Below are 18,859 nucleotides of genomic sequence, written 5' to 3'. Positions count from 1 at the left end.
TACACTCGCTTATTTTGGTGATTGCAATCGCAACAAGCAACAATGTTTTTTTTCAATTAGCATTTATTGACAATAGGCCTATAGCCTATATAATCAAATAATAATTTCAAGAAATAACATTTTTGGCAATGAACATCTAGGGGTTCATTTTCATGAAACATTATAGTACGATCGTCTATAAATTAAAAAGCAACTAGCTTCAAAAGGAAACTCTAATTTCCCACATTATTAAATACAGAGTTAGATGTTTAATTTTTCAAAGGTCCCAGAGCCACTCAATTTCTTGCACAATTATTTCTTTTTTATTTCTTTAAATTTGTAAACGGTGGCAGATTCAGGGGTGGGCGCAGAATTTTAGTTAATTTGGGATCGAACAAAGACAAAGTTGCTTGAGTGGCATTTGAACCTGCAACCTCAATATTAATGTACTGGCACTCTACCAACTGAGCATTCTAGGCTTCATGTTGGCAGTTTCCCTATTTTGTAAATATCTTTGACAAAGAAAAAATTACTAGGGTTGGATTTGAGCCTGCAACAACCTCAGGATTATGAACCTCCGAATGAAAGAGATTGACAAAATCGGGAGGCCGCCAACGCAACATTAGGCTAGGTTTCTCAGTTGGTAGAGTGCCGCCATGCTAATCCATAGGTTGCAGGTTCAAATCCTGCTTGAGAAAAACTGTCTTCATTCAACTCAAAGTAGAAAAATACCCAGCACAAGGTTTGCACAGCAAATCTGGTAGAGTAGCAAAAGTAAATGTCACTTAATAGGCATCCTCTGTTTCTGCCAAGTAAATTTGTTTGTTCAGAGCAAACTTGTTTCCCAAGCCCATCTATGAAATTGATATCCAACATTTCTGACAGAAAAGAATGTCCTTATCATCCGTCACCACTACCCCATGCCCTAACACCAAGGATCCTGGTCCAAAACAGCCAGAAGCATCGGTACATACCACACTCAGTCTGCCGACCTTTTATTACTTTTACAGATGAAGCCACAAATGATATGATTCAATAAAAATCCGACCAGACACCAGGGATTTACACTGGTACCTTTCCCTGTCCGCTACCGGCACACATCCCCGAGAAGGATACCCGGTACTGGCACTCCGGTGCCCATGGGGAAGTTTCTCATGAAATTTTCCTATAAGTCAAGATAAACACTTGTCATGTCTACACATGCCTCATTCCGATGATTGAAATGGAAGGATTCATGCCAGTCTAAAGAGCTTTCAGTTGAACTTGGCTGTTTTCCCTCACCACTTTCTATTTACATAACCAGATTTCAGACATGTTGATGCACAAGAAAACAAAAACAGTTTTAAAAGGTTTTCCCACTTTAAGAATAAACATCGAGCAGACAAAAACAAGAGGAAGTTGATAGTTGAGTAATACAGTAGGAAGTTTCTCTTTCTAAGCTAAAATAAGAAACCTTAAGTCAGAACATGAGCAAGGACCAGACATTTGAGATCAATAGTTAGAAATAGACATCTAATATTTACGCAAAGGTTGATAGGAAGTTGCATTAAAAAAAATCTTTGAACTAGACTTTAGATATTTAAAAGTAAAAAACATACATTTAGTAATTGCCATCATTTTGTCAGTGAAATAGGTTACCGTGCCTATACCTGAGTAAACAGCAAAAACATTTAAGGTATTTTCATAAAAAATGTTGATTCCATCCATGTTTAGAAAGGTTCAACACGCACGTACCAACCCATTGATGACCAGCCACATCCCTAACCATATTGAGGGCAGCATTCAAACGGACACCACAGAGAGTTCCAAAAGTCGACCCGGAAGGCGGTCTATTGTGATTCAAATCTTTCAACTTACTGTTATTGACTTCTAATCAGGACAGTTCAGACTTCAGACAAAATAACTTCACTGGATGCTTTACTACCATTACCATCTAAAAAAAGTTTGGCTTTCAATTAATTACAAAACTTATTTAGTGGTTCATTTACTGCATATGGCCCTATACCTGTAATTTAGCAAATGCCAGGAATTTTTTACTGGGGAAAACAAAACTCAAGGCAGACATAAGATCAACAGTCAAAATAGACAATTACTACTAGCAGAACAAATCAAACTCAAAAGCCTCTTCACAATATTACCACCCCTTACAAAGAACATACAAGAACAGGTGGCAATAAAAACAACTGGTGAGTTTTGCTGATTCAATTGGCACAGTTGCATTCCCACCCCAACCTATAACTCAAGATGCTCTTTTATAAAAGTCTTAAAGGCACTAGACACGTTTGATAATTGTCGAAGACCAAGGGTGGATTTCACAAAGAGTTAGGACTAGTCTTATCTCGAGTTAGGACGAGTTACTAGTCCTAACTTAGGACTAGCTGTACATTTTGATATCTCTCAGGACTAGTCCTAACTCTTTGTGAAATTGACCCCAGTGTCACAATTGGTGTGTCCCAACATAATATGCATCCATAAAATAACAAAACCTGTGAAAATTTTGGTTCAATTGGTTATCAAAGTTGCGAGAGAATAATGGAAAATAAAAACACCCTTGTTGCGCAATTACTTTGCGCGCTTTCAGATGCATAATAAAAGGCTTCAGTTGAAGCCTTTTGTTATTTGATTTGAGTGAGAAATAACCTCTTTCTCATTAAACTAGGTTACTTCAGAGTGAGCGATTTCTCACAATGTGTTATAATGTTAACAGCTCTCCATTGCTCGTTACCATGTAAGTTTTTATGCTAACAAATATTTTGAGTAATTACCAATAGTGTCCAGTGCCTTTAAAGCCATGGAGCTCTACATGGAATGGCCTTCTTGGCTCTAGACACAGGTAGCTTTGATTTATTATCACTCACCCTAATACCCTTCCAGGATTTTTTCACTCTCCTTGTAGCAGGTATATTTTTTAATAATTTATGGGTAGCAAGTTTCACAATATTATGTTCCTGTAATTGATTACATCTGTTCTACATCAGACGTTATGCAATAAATTTTGCACAGCAGACAAAAAAACTTATGTATTATTAGCAAATTGGAATATCCCGATAATTCTTCGCTATGTTTAAACTTAACTTACTTGAACCATGGAGAAAGTGTGAACTGTTGAGTAGAGGTAAGAAAGCTGGGTGCGTCACACCATGGGTAGCCTCAGCGACCCACAGTGATTTATGTCCTGGAGGTTTTATCAATTGATAAAGGTAACACCCCTATAATCACTACCAAGAGACAAGGGGACCTTCTGTAGTCTGCTTAGGGTTCAAATAACAAATATTATGGGCTTAGGAATATCAATGTACTAATATCGGAAGCTTTAAAAATGGTAAACTGAACTCCCTCACACAACCATCGCTACCCCGCCCCACACACCCATCGCTACCCCGCCCCACACACCCATCCCTACCCCGCCCCACACACCCATCCCTACCCCGCCCCACACACCCATCCCTACCCCGCCCCACACACCCATCCCTACCCCGCCCCACACACCCATCCCTACCCCGCCCCACACACCCATCCCTACCCCGCCCCACACACCCATCCCTACCCCGCCCCACACACCCATCCCTACCCCGCCCCACACACCCATCCCTACCCCGCCCCACACACCCATCCCTACCCCGCCCCACACACCCATCCCTACCCCGCCCCACACACCCATCCCTACCCCGCCCCACACACCCATCCCTACCCCGCCCCACACACCCATCCCTACCCCGCCCCACACACCCATCCCTACCCCGCCCCACACACCCATCCCTACCCCGCCCCACACACCCATCCCTACCCCGCCCCACACACCCATCCCTACCCCGCCCCACACACCCATCCCTACCCCGCCTCACACACCCATCCCTACCCCACCCCAACCCCGCCAGCCCATAATGGCTTCTGACTGGTAGTTGATTTTTTTAGGTAAATCCAAATCATTCAAAATTTACCCAGGCAATTTCCCTTGTGCTTTAATAATTTAAAGAAAAAGAAAGGCAATATTAAAGGAACACGTTGCCTTAGATCGGTCGAGTTGGTCTTTGAAAAGCGTTTGTAACCGTTTGTTATAAAATGCATATGGGTAGGAAGATGTTGTAAAAGTAGAATACAATGATCCACACAAACATGCCTCGAAAATGCACTGATTTCCTTTTACCTCGTCGACTAACACGGTCAGTCATTTATGGGAGTCCGGTCAGCCATTATATGGGAGTCAAATTTTTTACTCCCATAAATGGCCGACCGTGTTACTTCGCAAAGTAAAAGGAAAACCATGCAATTTCGAGGCAAATTTGTGTGTATTATTATATGTTACTTTTTAAACATCTTTCTAACCATATGCATTTTATAACAAACGGTTACAAACGCTTTTTAGAGACCAACTCAACCGATCCAAGGCAACGTGTCCCTTTAATCATCTCCTACCCAAACTTTCTGCTTCATAAAATGAAATGGACAAAAAAAGAAAAGACTTTAAAGCAATTCACTTGGCAAGATAACTTTTAGTTAACTTTTAATGGAAGTTCCATGAAGTATTTTTTTTAAACAAATTCAACCGGCTTAAACTTTGGTCATAGGGCACACATAACTCACCAAATGATAAAGATTTGATTCTCCATAAACCTTGGCATTTGGCCATTACAGGAAACACTAGGCTTCTTTGTTTATAAAATGCGGGTGCCAAAAATAATAGACACTGAAGTTATTACTTTATATTAGAGCTGGAGGAGATGGTAGCATGGATGCATACTGCATGTTTTCTTTGCGAGTTTCCCCATGCAGTAGCAATAAATGAAAAATGATTCAATGGGGCATTCAGAGTATTCCAAATCATGATTTTTTTTCTCAAATTGATTTGAAAATTAAGTTCAAATTCAGGTTAAAAGTTATTTTGATTAAAGGAACACGTTGCCATGGATTGGACGAGTTGGTCACTCAAAAGCGTTTGAAACCGTTTTGTTATGAAATATATATGGTTAGAAAGATGTTTTAAAAGTAGAATATAATGATCCACACAAGTATCACTCAAAATTGCACGGTTTTCTTTTTACGTCGCGAACTATCTTGGTCGGCCATTTATGGGAGTCAAAATGTTGACTCCCATAAATGGCCGACCGTGTTATTGGACGAGGTAAAAAGAAAACCACGCAATTTCGAGGCATATTTGTGTAGATCATTGTATTCTACTTTTACATCATCTTTCTAACCATATGCATTTTATAACAAACGGTCACAAAACGCTTTTCAAAGACCAACTCGACCGATCCAAGGCAACGTGTTCCTTTAATGTCAAAGTTTTTGGGGTTTTTTTTTCTTTCTTTTTTTCAAATCATGAAATTTACACCAGATGTGGAAATTAATTACTTCAATAGTTTCTGTTTGGGCTTTCAATTTAAACAGTAATGCATTTGTTAAGTAGAAAAGAAGCAAAACATTTCCAGTAAAAAACATTTGGTTCATTATTGCAACAAGAAAGACAATTTATACACTAAAGATTTATTTCTGATAAAAGTGAGCGGCTATTTTTAATGATTCGACATGTAGATTTCTGCTAAGTTCATGAAACTAAAGCATTGGCAATCAATCATTATTCTCTCTGTATATTGTACGCCAATGACAAACCACTCCTCTAGTTTATTGCTCCATGATGTGACAAGCTGGGACCATGTTGGCTATCTGCCCGACCCCCAGGTCTGACCTTATACTCATCAACAGCCCCCCATCTTCCATTCCCGGAGTGTCATAGGTCAACATGTGAATCAGGGATATCTCTCCAGGGGTCGATTTCACAAAGGTAGTCTTAACTTAGGACTAGTCCTAAGCAATGCTAAGAGATAGGACTGGTCCTAAGTTAGGACCTGTAACTCATCCTAACTTAGGACTGGTCCTATCTCTTAGCATTGCCTAGGACTAGTCCTAAGTTAGGACTACCTTTGTGAAATCCACCCCCAGGATAAAATGGGTTAAAACCAGTACACTGTGAAGTTTGATTTCAAAGGCAAGGAGATGGATGGTGAGTTAAGGGACAGGTTACTGAATGAAATGCAAAAGATGTAACTGTGTGTCTCCGTGTTGAAAGAGCTCAAATTCAGCTCATTGGGAGGCGGATGGACTTGGAGCAATCAGTATACGGTAATACAGGGATGTGAGTGTAACTTCAAAAATATCATGGGTTTTTTTAAAAGAAGAAAATTAAAACCTCATTTGCCATTCAAGGCTGAATTTGAATGGGAGGTGTGTGATGCGCATGATTGTCATGCAGTTGGGCAACATTATTCATTGTTTACAAATAGCCCTTATCGGAAAAGGATGTCAAGTCTTAGTTTCAGGTTTTCTTTGTTAATTTGTTAAATTAATTTCACTTTCATACTTTTCATGGCATTTTTTATTTCCCAAAATTTGTGTAAAGTTTTAGATTATTTAAAGAAAAACTTGCTTCAATTCAGCATTCTCAGGCCAAACTGCAAAAGTTTGGGTAAAGAATGCCTCTCATGGGTTTTTGAAAAGTACTGGGGGGATTCCTGGTTGATAATAAATAAAGTTATATCTCCTCATACAACAATCACCATGCTAAACTCAGACATACACATCCATAATTTCTATCTCAGTTTTCAATCCCACACAGTGACAAATGATATCTTTCACTTTCTGTAACTTCAAAACTTAACAAAATATCAAAGCTTTACTCGATAGAAACTAAATACTACATTTTTATATATATTTGCACTAGTTCTTGGATGAGTAAACTAAATTGCATTCTTTAGTTTTCAAAGTGAAAAATGTCGTCAATTTAAGACTGCTTTGTTGGTTTAAAAAAAGATTTGATCCTGCAACCTCCAGATTAACGTGCCGGTGCTTTAACAACTGAGCTATCTGGCCCAAATGTTGGCGGACACCCTTCTTTGTCAGTATCGTTTTCCAGGAGTGCAATCAGAAGCCATTCAGTAGTTCCTATATAGCCAGGGATCATGACCAAATTAATGAGATCACTTCAAGGGGATGTGACTTCTTATTTCAAACATCAAACAACATACTTTTAGTGAAAACAAAGTTTTATCAGGGGCTTTGTACACATGTTCAGTACTTTCTGCTGCATTCAAATATATGAAAAATGGGGGGGGGGGGGGGGGTGTCTTCAAGTGTTTTGTCTCACCTGTGACAGAATCGTTTCTCTTGGGATTTACCCCTTGTATCTTATCAGTAAGCTTCAAGATTGAAGCTAATCTTGTTTTATGTCCCGATGAGTACAAATCCATACTTTTCTTTTGAAAAAAGCCTTCAGTACAAGATTAGAAATCCATAAATCCAGCTCTATTTGATCAATTACACCCAGGGCAAGATGATACACCTGTACAATTAGTACAAAAGCTCCCGACATTGTCACGGTTTTATTTCTGACCTTTTTAAAAAATCTTCACCTGTCACCAGTAGCTTAAATTAAGGCAATGGTATCCAAGCTCTGTTTGATTAAAAGTTAAACGAAATCAAGGAAAATTGCGTTTGTCACTTTCAACAATCATCCCAACTGCTCTCGTTACGTCATCAATGGCAGCCGTGTATCTTCATCAGTGCATCTTCATCGGATTGAGACTTGTAAAACTGAAGCAATATTTATTTTCTCAGGCTTGGGGAATAATAATCCACGCTTGGGCCAAGCGCTTGCTGCTCTGCACACGTTAGAGCAATTAAGCCCATGTCAGTGGTAAGATGTTGATGAATCGTGTAGCTCAGAATACCATCCCGTCATCAGGGTTTGGGCATGGGGGGGGGGGGTTTCGGGGAGAGAAACATGTATGGATTCTTGCCGATCATCATGGGGGCACCCGTTGAACTCAGATGCCAACTTGGCGAAAGATGACAAGCAGGGGTTCTAGAGCAATTAAGCCCAGGATCTCCCTGAACGGCTGGAGAGATCCTGTTTTATCAAGTTCAGACAAATTGGCGAAGGAGAAAGGAAGAGGGAGGGGGGGGGGTCAATGGAGAAGATGTGGGGTGGGGACCATACAGGAATGCTTGGAGCAAGGAGAGAGGACCATGGAGCTTGGAGCTAGAGGGAAGACAGGAGTGACTTCTCCTTGATAATTTGGCAATTTGAAGAGGGGTCAAAGAAAGGCAATTGAACACTGGATTTGGGAAAAAGGTTTCAAACATGAGTTTCTGATAAGAAATATGTAGAAATTTAAATGCAATGAATATCATGCTTCATGTATAAGGAGTTCAATTAAGTTTATTCATCTAAATACTAGATTTATTCATATATTTTTGATCAAATTAAAAGACAGTGATTTTCTTAGAAGTTTAAAAGTTTACAAGTAATAGTAATAGTAACACTTACATTCCTGAGCTATCAATATTACTTCATGATAAAAAAAAATCAATGTATGGTAAAGCAGTTAATTATTGTCTATAATTATGCCTTTGTAAGAAAAGATTGGAGCCAATCACATACACATGTCACAACGGCTAGACCCCTGTACAGAGCTTATTTAGTTGTGCGCCGTTACAGCGCCCTCTTGCATGCGCTAATGTGAACCCCCGCCCCCCCTTGACTGTCAACACGCTCTAGTGGAGAATTGGGCTTTAATTTTGAGCCGTGTCCCAATCTTACAAGGAGATTTGCCAAGGCAAATATCAAGCCAGCAGTTGCGGACAGACTAGAAACGGACGACTGATTAGCGCGGGCGTTTCGTACAAATTATCTTCTTGTTTTCCAATTGATGAAAGGGAAAAGTTTGACGAGGAGAATGAGTGACCGATTCCCAACAGTAATTAGGAAGTTGGATTCTAAACAGATATATTTTCATCTGGATTTCAATCTATTTTTTTTTTTTTTTTTTTCTATATTGGGAGACAGCATGGCACTGGGGAGAGATGAAAGCAATGACTGAGATCATGTGAGATTCCAGACCCGCCAGAGAAAAAAAAAAAGTAGAACAAAAGTTTTGACTACTTACATCATAGAGGTAGAACCTCAATGTTTTAACCATGGAGGAAGGAACTAGGCTCCATGCTTTAACCATATGTACAGGTAAACACCTGTTTAGCTTCATACATATTGGGAAGGGGGGGTTAAAGCCATTGGACCCTTTCGGTACAGAAAAAAAAAGTTCACAGATTTACAAATAACTTACACGGTTTACAGAAAGTAATGGTGAAAGACTTCTCTTGAAATATTAGTCCATGAAATGCTTTACTTTTTGAGAAAACGGTAAAACAATAGAAATTCTCGTTAGCGAGAATTACGCATTTGTTATAAACACATGTCATGACACCTTGAAACGCGCAAAAACAGGAGTGGGTTTTCTCGTTATTTTCTCCCGACTCCGATGTCCTATTGAGCCTAAATTTGCACAGGTTTGTTATTTTATATGTAAGTTGTGATACACGAAGTGTGGGACTTTGACAATACTGTTTACCGAAAGTGTATAATGGTTTTAACCATGGGGGAAGGAACTAGGCTCCATGCTTTAACCATATGTACAGGTAAACACCTGTTAAACTTCATACATATTGGGAAGGGGGGTTAAATGGGGGGTCTAGTTAGGCCTCCTGGCTGTCGTGAAGGGGCAAGAACGAGAAGGGATATTGAATCAGACAAGGGGGAAATGGGACCAATAGGCTGTAGCCAAGCGGGGTACTACACCAAGGCCCATAACAAAGAAGTGTTGAAAGAGACAAAACGTGTACCTTGGTCTTCCCTTTCCCCCCCCCCTTTCCCCCCTAGAGTCACCCGCCACTCAATTTCATTTCATTTAGTCATTCTGGTTTTGTAGTGAAGCCAAGAACTCTCAGAAAAGTGAATTATATACATAGCCAAGAACCCCATGAAGGACAAAGAAGGAATATTCAGTTTTAGATGTGGGAGGAAAACCCCAGAGAATTATCCCCGGGGAAATCCCAAGCAGTCAGATACGTGTAGGGACTGAAAACCCAATCCACATATACATAGTTCCCCCGGATGGGATTTGAACCAGGATTCTAGAGGTTGAAGCTGAGAAAATAATACCAAGACTGCCCTCAAACCTCACAATTGGATTTTGGAAACACACTATTGAAATCTCTGACACTTTCATCCCTACAGTGGAATTTAAAGTTCAGTTTGTCTCTAAAAATCTGTCATAAACTTTTTGATATTTCAATGCAAGTCAAATAATCTACAGTTTCCTCACTCAATCATGTACAAAATTATCCTGTGAATTTGTTACACAACTAATTATATTTGTTCAGTGGTACACAGACGTGGTCAATAAAAGGTGCAGTAACTACATTGAACAACGACAAAAATTGCTGCTTACTAACAATGACTACATGTTGGTACAGTGACTGGAGGCAATTTTTTTTCTGTACTATACACGCTGGTCATCGCATACACGCATTTAAGGTATGGGCGCTTTCCCGGATCCCTTCACTGTTGACCCCGTGGCCAGTGTGTGGTAAGAGGAAAAACAATTGCTGACTGGAGCATCTTGGCCCAAAACAATTTTTTACTCGGCAGAATCAAGAATACCAGTAACAAATAGTACATGTGACATGGTACTTTGGCTGGTAACCTTACATTCTGATAATCAGCATTTGCTGTGCTTAGCTGGTTTTTAAAATTGAGCCCTGTTCTCAAAGGCCAGACAGAAACAACACTGTCAGCACAATAATATTAATATCATTCAAAAGTCTGGTAAACGTCATTCCACAATTTCCTTCTTTTTTTTTTCATTTTATAATGAGGGCAAAAAAGCAATTTTTTTAAAGGCTAATTATGGGGTAGAAAAGTCAGGTACAACATGATGTTTTATGAGCCATGCGGTGTCAATAAAGACGTTCTTTTTTACATGTGGCTCCCCCAAGTCCCATTTTTCATCACCGCTACGACAGATTTATGCACGCTCTAATTTAGATCATGAAATCTCAAACTATGGCCACGACAAATCAAAACCTAGTTTAACCAAAGAGAAAGGATGCAACACTAAAAAAACTACAAAGTTTCTGGTAGCAGAGTTTTGGACACAGACCTTGCTGCATGCCTGGAATCACATCTTTGAGAGGGCAGGGCCATTTTCATTTTTCAAAGGGCACTTCCATTGGAAAATCTAAAAGTTTATGGGAAACTTTTGAGAGGGCATCAATGCCAAGACCAGGGCCCACTTCCATAGAATTGCTTCAGCAGCAAGTTATTGCTCAACTATTTTCTAAATGCGAAAATGAGCAGGATACCCGCCACGGACGGAATTTGTTTTATTTACTGGTTAACATAATTTTAGTGTTCTCAGCCACTTTTTGTGCTTATGCAGCTCTATGAAACTGGGCAAAGGGCAACAGAGGCCATAACCTCCATGACCTCTATGACCTCCTTGCAATTCCAGACCTGTTTATATTTTTTTAGCTAGCAGATTTCAGGAAAGAATGGCACAAACATGCTGGGCAATCCCTTCATCAAAGAATTATGTTACTTGAATAAATAATGTTATGAAATCAATGGAAAAGGGCACGACGGCCAAGTGGCCGTAAGGTACGTGATTTTTAAAAGGGCTTCACGGCAATTCGCTGGGGCATCGCGGCAATGGCCGCTGGTGGCCGCTGTAGAGGTCGAGGCCTGACTTGTGTTTTATAAAATGCAAGGCGGTTTTCTTCATTAGTAATATGGTAAAATTATGCTGGAACATTTTAAGGGGCACAAAGGTCAGGGCTAAGGGGCATGAAGGCAATTGCCTCTGCAGAATCATGCCTCTCATCAGGGTAACAGGCATGTTGTAAAATTATAATTAAGGACCACGGCACAAAATCAAGCCCCTCAAACAACTTTTTTTCTTTTTTATCTAGACTACACAAAAGAGAAAGAAAAAAAAGAATACACTATAGATGATGTCTCCGTCTATGACTTTCTGGCGTAATTGGATTCTAACCCCCCCCCCCCTTCTCTCAGATTGACGAGTATATTGGCGACGGTTTGGTTTTATGTCACTGACTCTGAAAATGTCCTGCTTGTATTGGGTGACAGGGCAGCTCCAATATTAAAAAAGAGAAATTGATTTATGATTGTTTGGTATTGGAAGTCTTTTCCGTGATCAGTTGTTTATGCATACAGCTAAAATAATGTAAACTTTGTAAGCAGAAAAGCCTTTCCATTCTATTAATACAACTGAGTTAAGTAGTATGCTTGAATTAAAATCGATCCAATTATCTTTGGCGAATTTGTTGCTGTAACCTTTCTTTTTTTCAAGGAGACATTTGCAAAATTAAACTACATCAAAGGGGAGATTGTGCTATAAAATCTATGGAATGCAAATATATTTACGTTGTAAAACGGACTTCCTTTCAATCTGATTAATAAGTTACATTGAATGTGAATTTGACAGTTTGCATTTGCTTTTATCCATCATTGATTTATTCTCATTCAACTTGGAAAAAAAGGACTTCATAACTTTGATAAATTAATCTGGTGAAGTTTGCGGAAGCACCACGTGTAGTCTCTATTTGGTAGTGTCGGTTATAAATTCAAAATTTTAAATCCTAGTTAATAAATAAATTGCTTATTTAATTATATATTTATCATTTATTTAAATGGCCGACCGTGTTTGTGCGCACAGTAAAAGGCAAACCTCGCAATTTCGAGGTAAACTTGTTTGGATCATTGTATTCTACTTTTAAAACATCTTTCTAACCATATGCATTTTATAAAAAATGGTTACAAACGCTTTTTATAGACCAACTCGTCCGATCCAAGGCAATGTGTTCCTTTAATCCCTTAAGGGTTCCGACAGGAATATGAAATAAGTTTGGTGTTAACATGTTTATCCCCTTGTGGGAGTTTGCCGAGTTCTATATTATAATATGTTAAGACAGACAGACAAATAGACACAGACATCTTGAAAATATAATGTTATACAGTATCAAAGACAAAAGAAAATGAAATTGTGATACATCTTTTTTAAAACAAACTTACGGCCCGAATTCACATGATTAAAGATGACCAAAAGACATTGCTCAAAAAGTTATAAACTAATTACTTTCCAGTTATGTGCCATGGATGGCAAGAAGAGCTGGTATATCATATAATCACTGTGTGAATGTCTTCAGCTGGTCTTCAGTTACATCAATGTTATATTGTTATATGGTCATACTATACCACACTCAAATTATAGTTGCCAGGGTTTTTTAAAAGCATGTGAAATCTTATCCATGAAAGCTTTTATCAAATGTAAACACAATGCAGTAAAAGCTTACAGGGTACAATGTGCCCACACAAAGTGTGTCTGAAACGGTGGCTATGGATGCGACTATGGCTTGATTGGGGCATCATCATAGGTTGAAGTTAAGAATGTCATTGGCAACAGTCAGAGCCGTCATAACCCCCAATTCGGATACAGCCTAACTGTCATTGGTATATTATTTTATGTTGGGTGAAATTAATACAGAGCCTCCAACATTTGCATCTTGCAATCAGGGCGATTTTGTAGAACAAACAGGGAGATATTTAGTAGAATTACATTCAACGTAGTAAAGGGGAAAGTTTCTATAAAATCGAGGATTTGCAAATTTGTTCATTCAGAACATGGACAGAATGGTTTATTTTAGAGAAATTTCTGCCAAATCAGGGAAAGTGTGCAGCTATGTTAAACTGAGTACAGATATCGTTCTTTGATAATCACCAATGTCATTGTCTAGCTGTGTGCTATAAACGACAACAACAACAACATACAAACAAAAACATAAATATATTAAAACAATGAATAAATGGATATAAAAAAAAATTATAATATTTAAATCCTTTTGATTATGTTTGATCATCTAAAAATAACAACTGCACTAAAAACGGCGTCAATTGCTGACCACAAACAAGCATAATAATGAGGCAAATGACTTCCCACTGAAAACCAATATCCCTGCCGCAAGTTCCCCGGTTACCCGCCGAGTGGTGCCCAGCGTGTTGCCTGTACCACTGCCATAATACTCGGCGCTGAATTGTAAGGAAACCGTCAGGAATGATTAAGGTCGAAGCTCGTTGGACAAGAAACATGGTCCAGTTATTGTGCAAGAAACTTGTTTTTCGGCCTCTTTTTGTGAAAAGGTTTTTTGTATGGGGAGAAAAAAAACTGGGTGTTCGGACAAGGTTAGATTATAAAGTGTTACTGGGGTTCATTGACTTGTGTTGTTAATTAGATAAACTCCTGTAATGCACTAATTTGATTCACCTTTGACTGCTGCTGAGCTTTGTTAACAATGTGGTTTGTCTTAAAATATTTTGTAAAAACCTTTGTTTGAACGCATTGTTTAATTGTATCAAAGAGAAAGATTGTGTGTAATAGAAACTATTTCATTTGAAAAGTGTCTACTTGGAAGCACTAAATCAATCTTGCGCTATTTAACACACATGATCATCTTTTTAGTAAAAATAGTAAAGACCAATATCCGCACTTTCGCACTTTATGTGATGTTATAAAAACATGAAATAAGAAAGAACATACACTCAGTCAGTCATCAGAATCACACAAATTAGGTACAAACCGGATCAATTATTTCATCAAATTTCAGACTCTTGAGATCAGAACTACAGCACTGAAGACACAATATTTAACAAATTAAGAGTGGATCAGAAAATTGATTTCTTGTTCAATCTTACCAATTTTATAAACATGCTTGATGTTCCACATTTGCAATTAAAAGCAGCAAACAGTCATCCATATATAAAAATTTATATTGATTTGATAGCACTTTTTTCAGTTTTCCAAGACGCCAATTAAAGTTGGAAAAATAGCCACATCACCCAAGAAGATGTAGGTATGACTTCTACCATGTATCCAGGTATCAAGTCAGTGTAAGACAAAAATATGAACAACTGAAGTGTAAGTTATGCCACTAAATTTTGGCTTGACTACTTAAAAAGTGATATAACTTCGAGGCACATTTTATGCATAACAGTGCACAAAGTTGACTCACTTCACCAGTGCCCAAAACATCTCACATCTTCTCCAAAAGCAATACACGAAAGCCTCCATTTTCAATTTACAGTCTCTACCTTTTACATTTAGAGAGTCCCTTTTACATTTTACGAGTCTCTGGAATGTAAAAACACCACTCTTTACATTTCAAGTTGTCCCTCAAACGGCTCTTTAAAGCCATTATACCCTTTCGGTACAGGAACAACAAAAAAAGTTCACAGATTTACAAATAATTTACAGGGTTTACAGAAGGTAATGGTGAAAGACTTCTCTTAAAATATTGTTCCATGAAATGCTTTACTTTTTGAGAAAACATTAAAACAATATAAATTCTCGTTAGCGAGAATTACGGATTTATTTTAAACACATGTCATGACACGGCAAAACGCGCGGAAACAAGAATTGGTTTTCCCGTTATTTTCTCCCGACTCCGATGACCGATTGAACCTAAATTCTCACAGGTTTGTTATTTTATATATTAGTTGTAATACACGAAGTGTCAGACTTGGACAATACTGTTTACCGAAAGTGTATAATGGCTTTAAAAAGAGTGGTGGTTATTTCACTCTTTTAGAGGAGTTTCACTCCAGGACAGAGTGAACAATTATTCAAAAAGTTGCGAACTTTTATCTAAAAGAGTGGAGGAACCACTAAAAAGCAAAAGGTGTCCCTCATATGTGACTCTTCAAGGATGGCTTTTTCACTCTTTTGCATTTAGAGGGTAGGCCTATATATGTTTTGCATTGATGTTTAAGGGAAACCAAATAATATTATACACAATACAGTATACTTAAAACAAAAATTCGTTCACCTTGTTCTGGAGGCTAATAATGGAGTGGCTCTCATGAGTGTATAACAAATTTGTTGGTCTATAAAATAAGCCAACCTATACAGGATGACCAAGGAGCACCAAAACAAAACTATGCTAAATGAAAGTCCATTACCTATTACCATCAACATCATTACTGGGGGATTTTTCCTTGGAGAGTGGAAAGGAAAGATACCAACCCCTGGAAGAAGTCCTTAGGGTCCGAAACTCTGACCGAGAGGAAAATTTATGAGCTTGATGACCGTGATCAGAACAATTCAGGGTTTAACCACAAGTTCATGCAAGAGATAAATGTGTTTTTTCTCCGTAAGGGTCAAAGTGTCCATCAAAACTGACCATAAAGATGGAAGTATGGAAAAAAAAATACACTGTCTTTTTAAATTAAAGTGAAGGTATAGGCCTACATTTTGCAGGCCTGTATGCTTCGTTTTTGAAAGGGCAAGGGCACCAAGCCATGTTCTCCTTGGTAAAGGGCACCCTACAAGGAAATTGTATATTTCCACTGTAGCATTACAAGGGCACCAAGGCAATGACCAGGGGCATGGGGGTTTTAAAGAAAGGGATTAAAAATATCTTCAACCTAAGAAACATTTGATGCAGAATTGTTTCTCAGATTGTGTATTCCAAACGTGGATTATTCTTCCTGAGTGGACAAAGCCGCTCCAGACTTTCGGTGATCTCAAAAAAACTACGAACTTTTGCAGTGAAATGTTCGCGTGTTAGTTTTATTGAATCTAAATACGTTTATTAACAGATTAAAACAATCAAACAGTTCCAAGAACCAAATGTACTTTGCCCTTAATACCATCCCACCAAAGTGGTAGATTTACTATTTACGCCATTCATTGAAATATCAAGATTAAAACTGATATTTGACCACACGATAGCTGATTATGTGAATGCATAGCATAGCTATGCAATACAGATCCCAATTACATTGAAGTCAATTATATGGAAGCAGCATATGATGCACAAGGCCATCAGTGTGTGGAATTTATTAAATGGTAATCAAGCTTGCCAACTTCCCTCTTGAAAAGACCGGATGAGTCAAAATGAGCAATGCAAATAATGGGCCAGAACTTTCTTCCTAGTGGTACTGTACCTTTTTTCTTTCCTGAGAAGACTGAATAGATGTGGAGGACTGCTATAAGAAAAGTCCACACTCCAGAAAGAATAAGTCCACTGCCTTTAAGAGGTACTTCAAAAGAGTGAAATATGTTGGGTTTACAAACACACTTGAGTTGTTTCCAACAAGGTCCGAGTCATGGCCATTGAGTATACCACACACACAGCACATGCGGATGTTCTGTCCAACACGGCTGTTGTTGTTACCATCAAGTTGGGTCATTACACAGAGCTAGTAGTGGGAGTGTTTCTTGCCAACTGGCAAGGACGCTGGTGAAGTGACAGCGGCCAATGAGAGGCAAGGGGGGTTTTGACATCTGGAGCCCACTCTCTCATAAGACTGCGGCCGGTCGGTCGGCTGATCTTTTTTAGGAGCAAAGTTTGTGGGTGGCTGCCTGCCGAGATCATGTCTCTCAGTCTAGACTCAGCTGCCTTGTGGGGCAGGAACAGCCAAAAAGCCAGGGCAAACGCTTCACTGATATTGATAAGAAACTTCTCAGAAGTTTTTTACCAATAATAGTGCCCCACTTTGGGTAAATACCAAAAACAATGCCAACAATGTATGTGAATATACAATTGTACACTACTAACATTCCTTAGTCATTTACTTAATTGCCTTTGTCAGAGATCATCAATGCTATATGGTACGGTAACAAACTTATTTAGAAACATTATTATATTACACAACCAACAGCACCATTAAACAATTTAACCAAAAAAGCAGGATAAATAGGACACATGAAGAAATGTCCAGTATTAGATGTGGGAGCACATGCGGATATGGGGAAAACCCTGTGTAATCAGGTAATAGGCCCTATGAAAACCCAACCCGCATGCAAAGCTCTGGTCAGAGGTGGGATTTGAACTGATGTCCACAGAGGTGAAAGAAACAATGAGCCACCCTAATCCCCAAAGTTATCTTGTGTGCACTCAAAACTTAATTTTCAGTACATAATATGGAAATATTGACTGCTATGAGGGGCATAGTTAAAATTATAGGCCCAAGGTGATGTCAAAACCATGACTTCAGCTTCGCTTCGGGCATAGCAATGGTTTTGACATAACCGGTCCGAGGGCCTATAATTTTAACTGTTCCCTGATTACTAAGCAGTCAATATTTTGTTTTTATACTGAATAAAGATTCTTCTAATCAACAGCAGTCTGACTATACGGTTAAAGGTCGTCTGCGAAGAAAGGTCGCGCCGTGACACGGAACGCTAGCTGTTGCGTTATTTTCAGAGCGGGCATAGTCAATGCACCGTCTCATACACCGTCTCACCTCCCTGTTTAATTCAATCACCCAAGCCAACCCTTCCATCGACATTTTCCACCAATCCATCTCTGCCTTCAAAGTCCAGAGTCAAGCAAGTGCTCCAGCCCTCCCCCACACCCCGTCTTGCCTCCCTAGTGTTTAGTCAAGTAATTGTCCTATTGGGTCTTTCATGTTTTCTGTCTGTTCTTTTTTTATGGGTTTTCCCCTCTTGCCATGTGTGTATGTGTTTTGTATGTTTTGTTTACTTCCTATTTATTGTTAAAGGCAGTGGACACTATTGGTAACTGTCAAAGACTAGCCTTCACAGTTGGTGTATCTGGTGTATATGCATAAAATAATAAACCTGTGAAAATTTGAGCTCAATCGTTCATCGAACTTGCGAGATAATAATGAAAGAAAAAAACACCCTTGTCACATGAAGTTGTGTGCGTTTAGATGGTTGATTTCGAGACGTCAAGTTCTAAATCTGAGGTCACGAAACCAAATTCGTGGAAAATTACTTCTTTCTCGAAAACTATGGCACTTCAGAGGGAGCTGTTTCTCACAATGTTTTACACCATCAACCTCTCCCCATTACTTGTCACCAAGGAAGGTTTTATGCTAATAATTATTTTGAGTAATCACCAATAGTGTCCACTGCCTTTAAATTTTACTGTTTTTATACTGTTTCATATTAATATTTTTTATCCGTCCTGTAATTGGCACTTGCCCTGTTGGATGTTGTTTAAA

This window comes from Asterias amurensis, chromosome 4 (genome assembly GCF_032118995.1).
Source record: "Asterias amurensis chromosome 4, ASM3211899v1".
Lineage (NCBI taxonomy): Eukaryota > Metazoa > Echinodermata > Asteroidea > Forcipulatida > Asteriidae > Asterias > Asterias amurensis.
The sequence above is the reverse complement of the archived record's forward strand: the minus strand, read 5'-3'. Positions refer to the sequence as shown.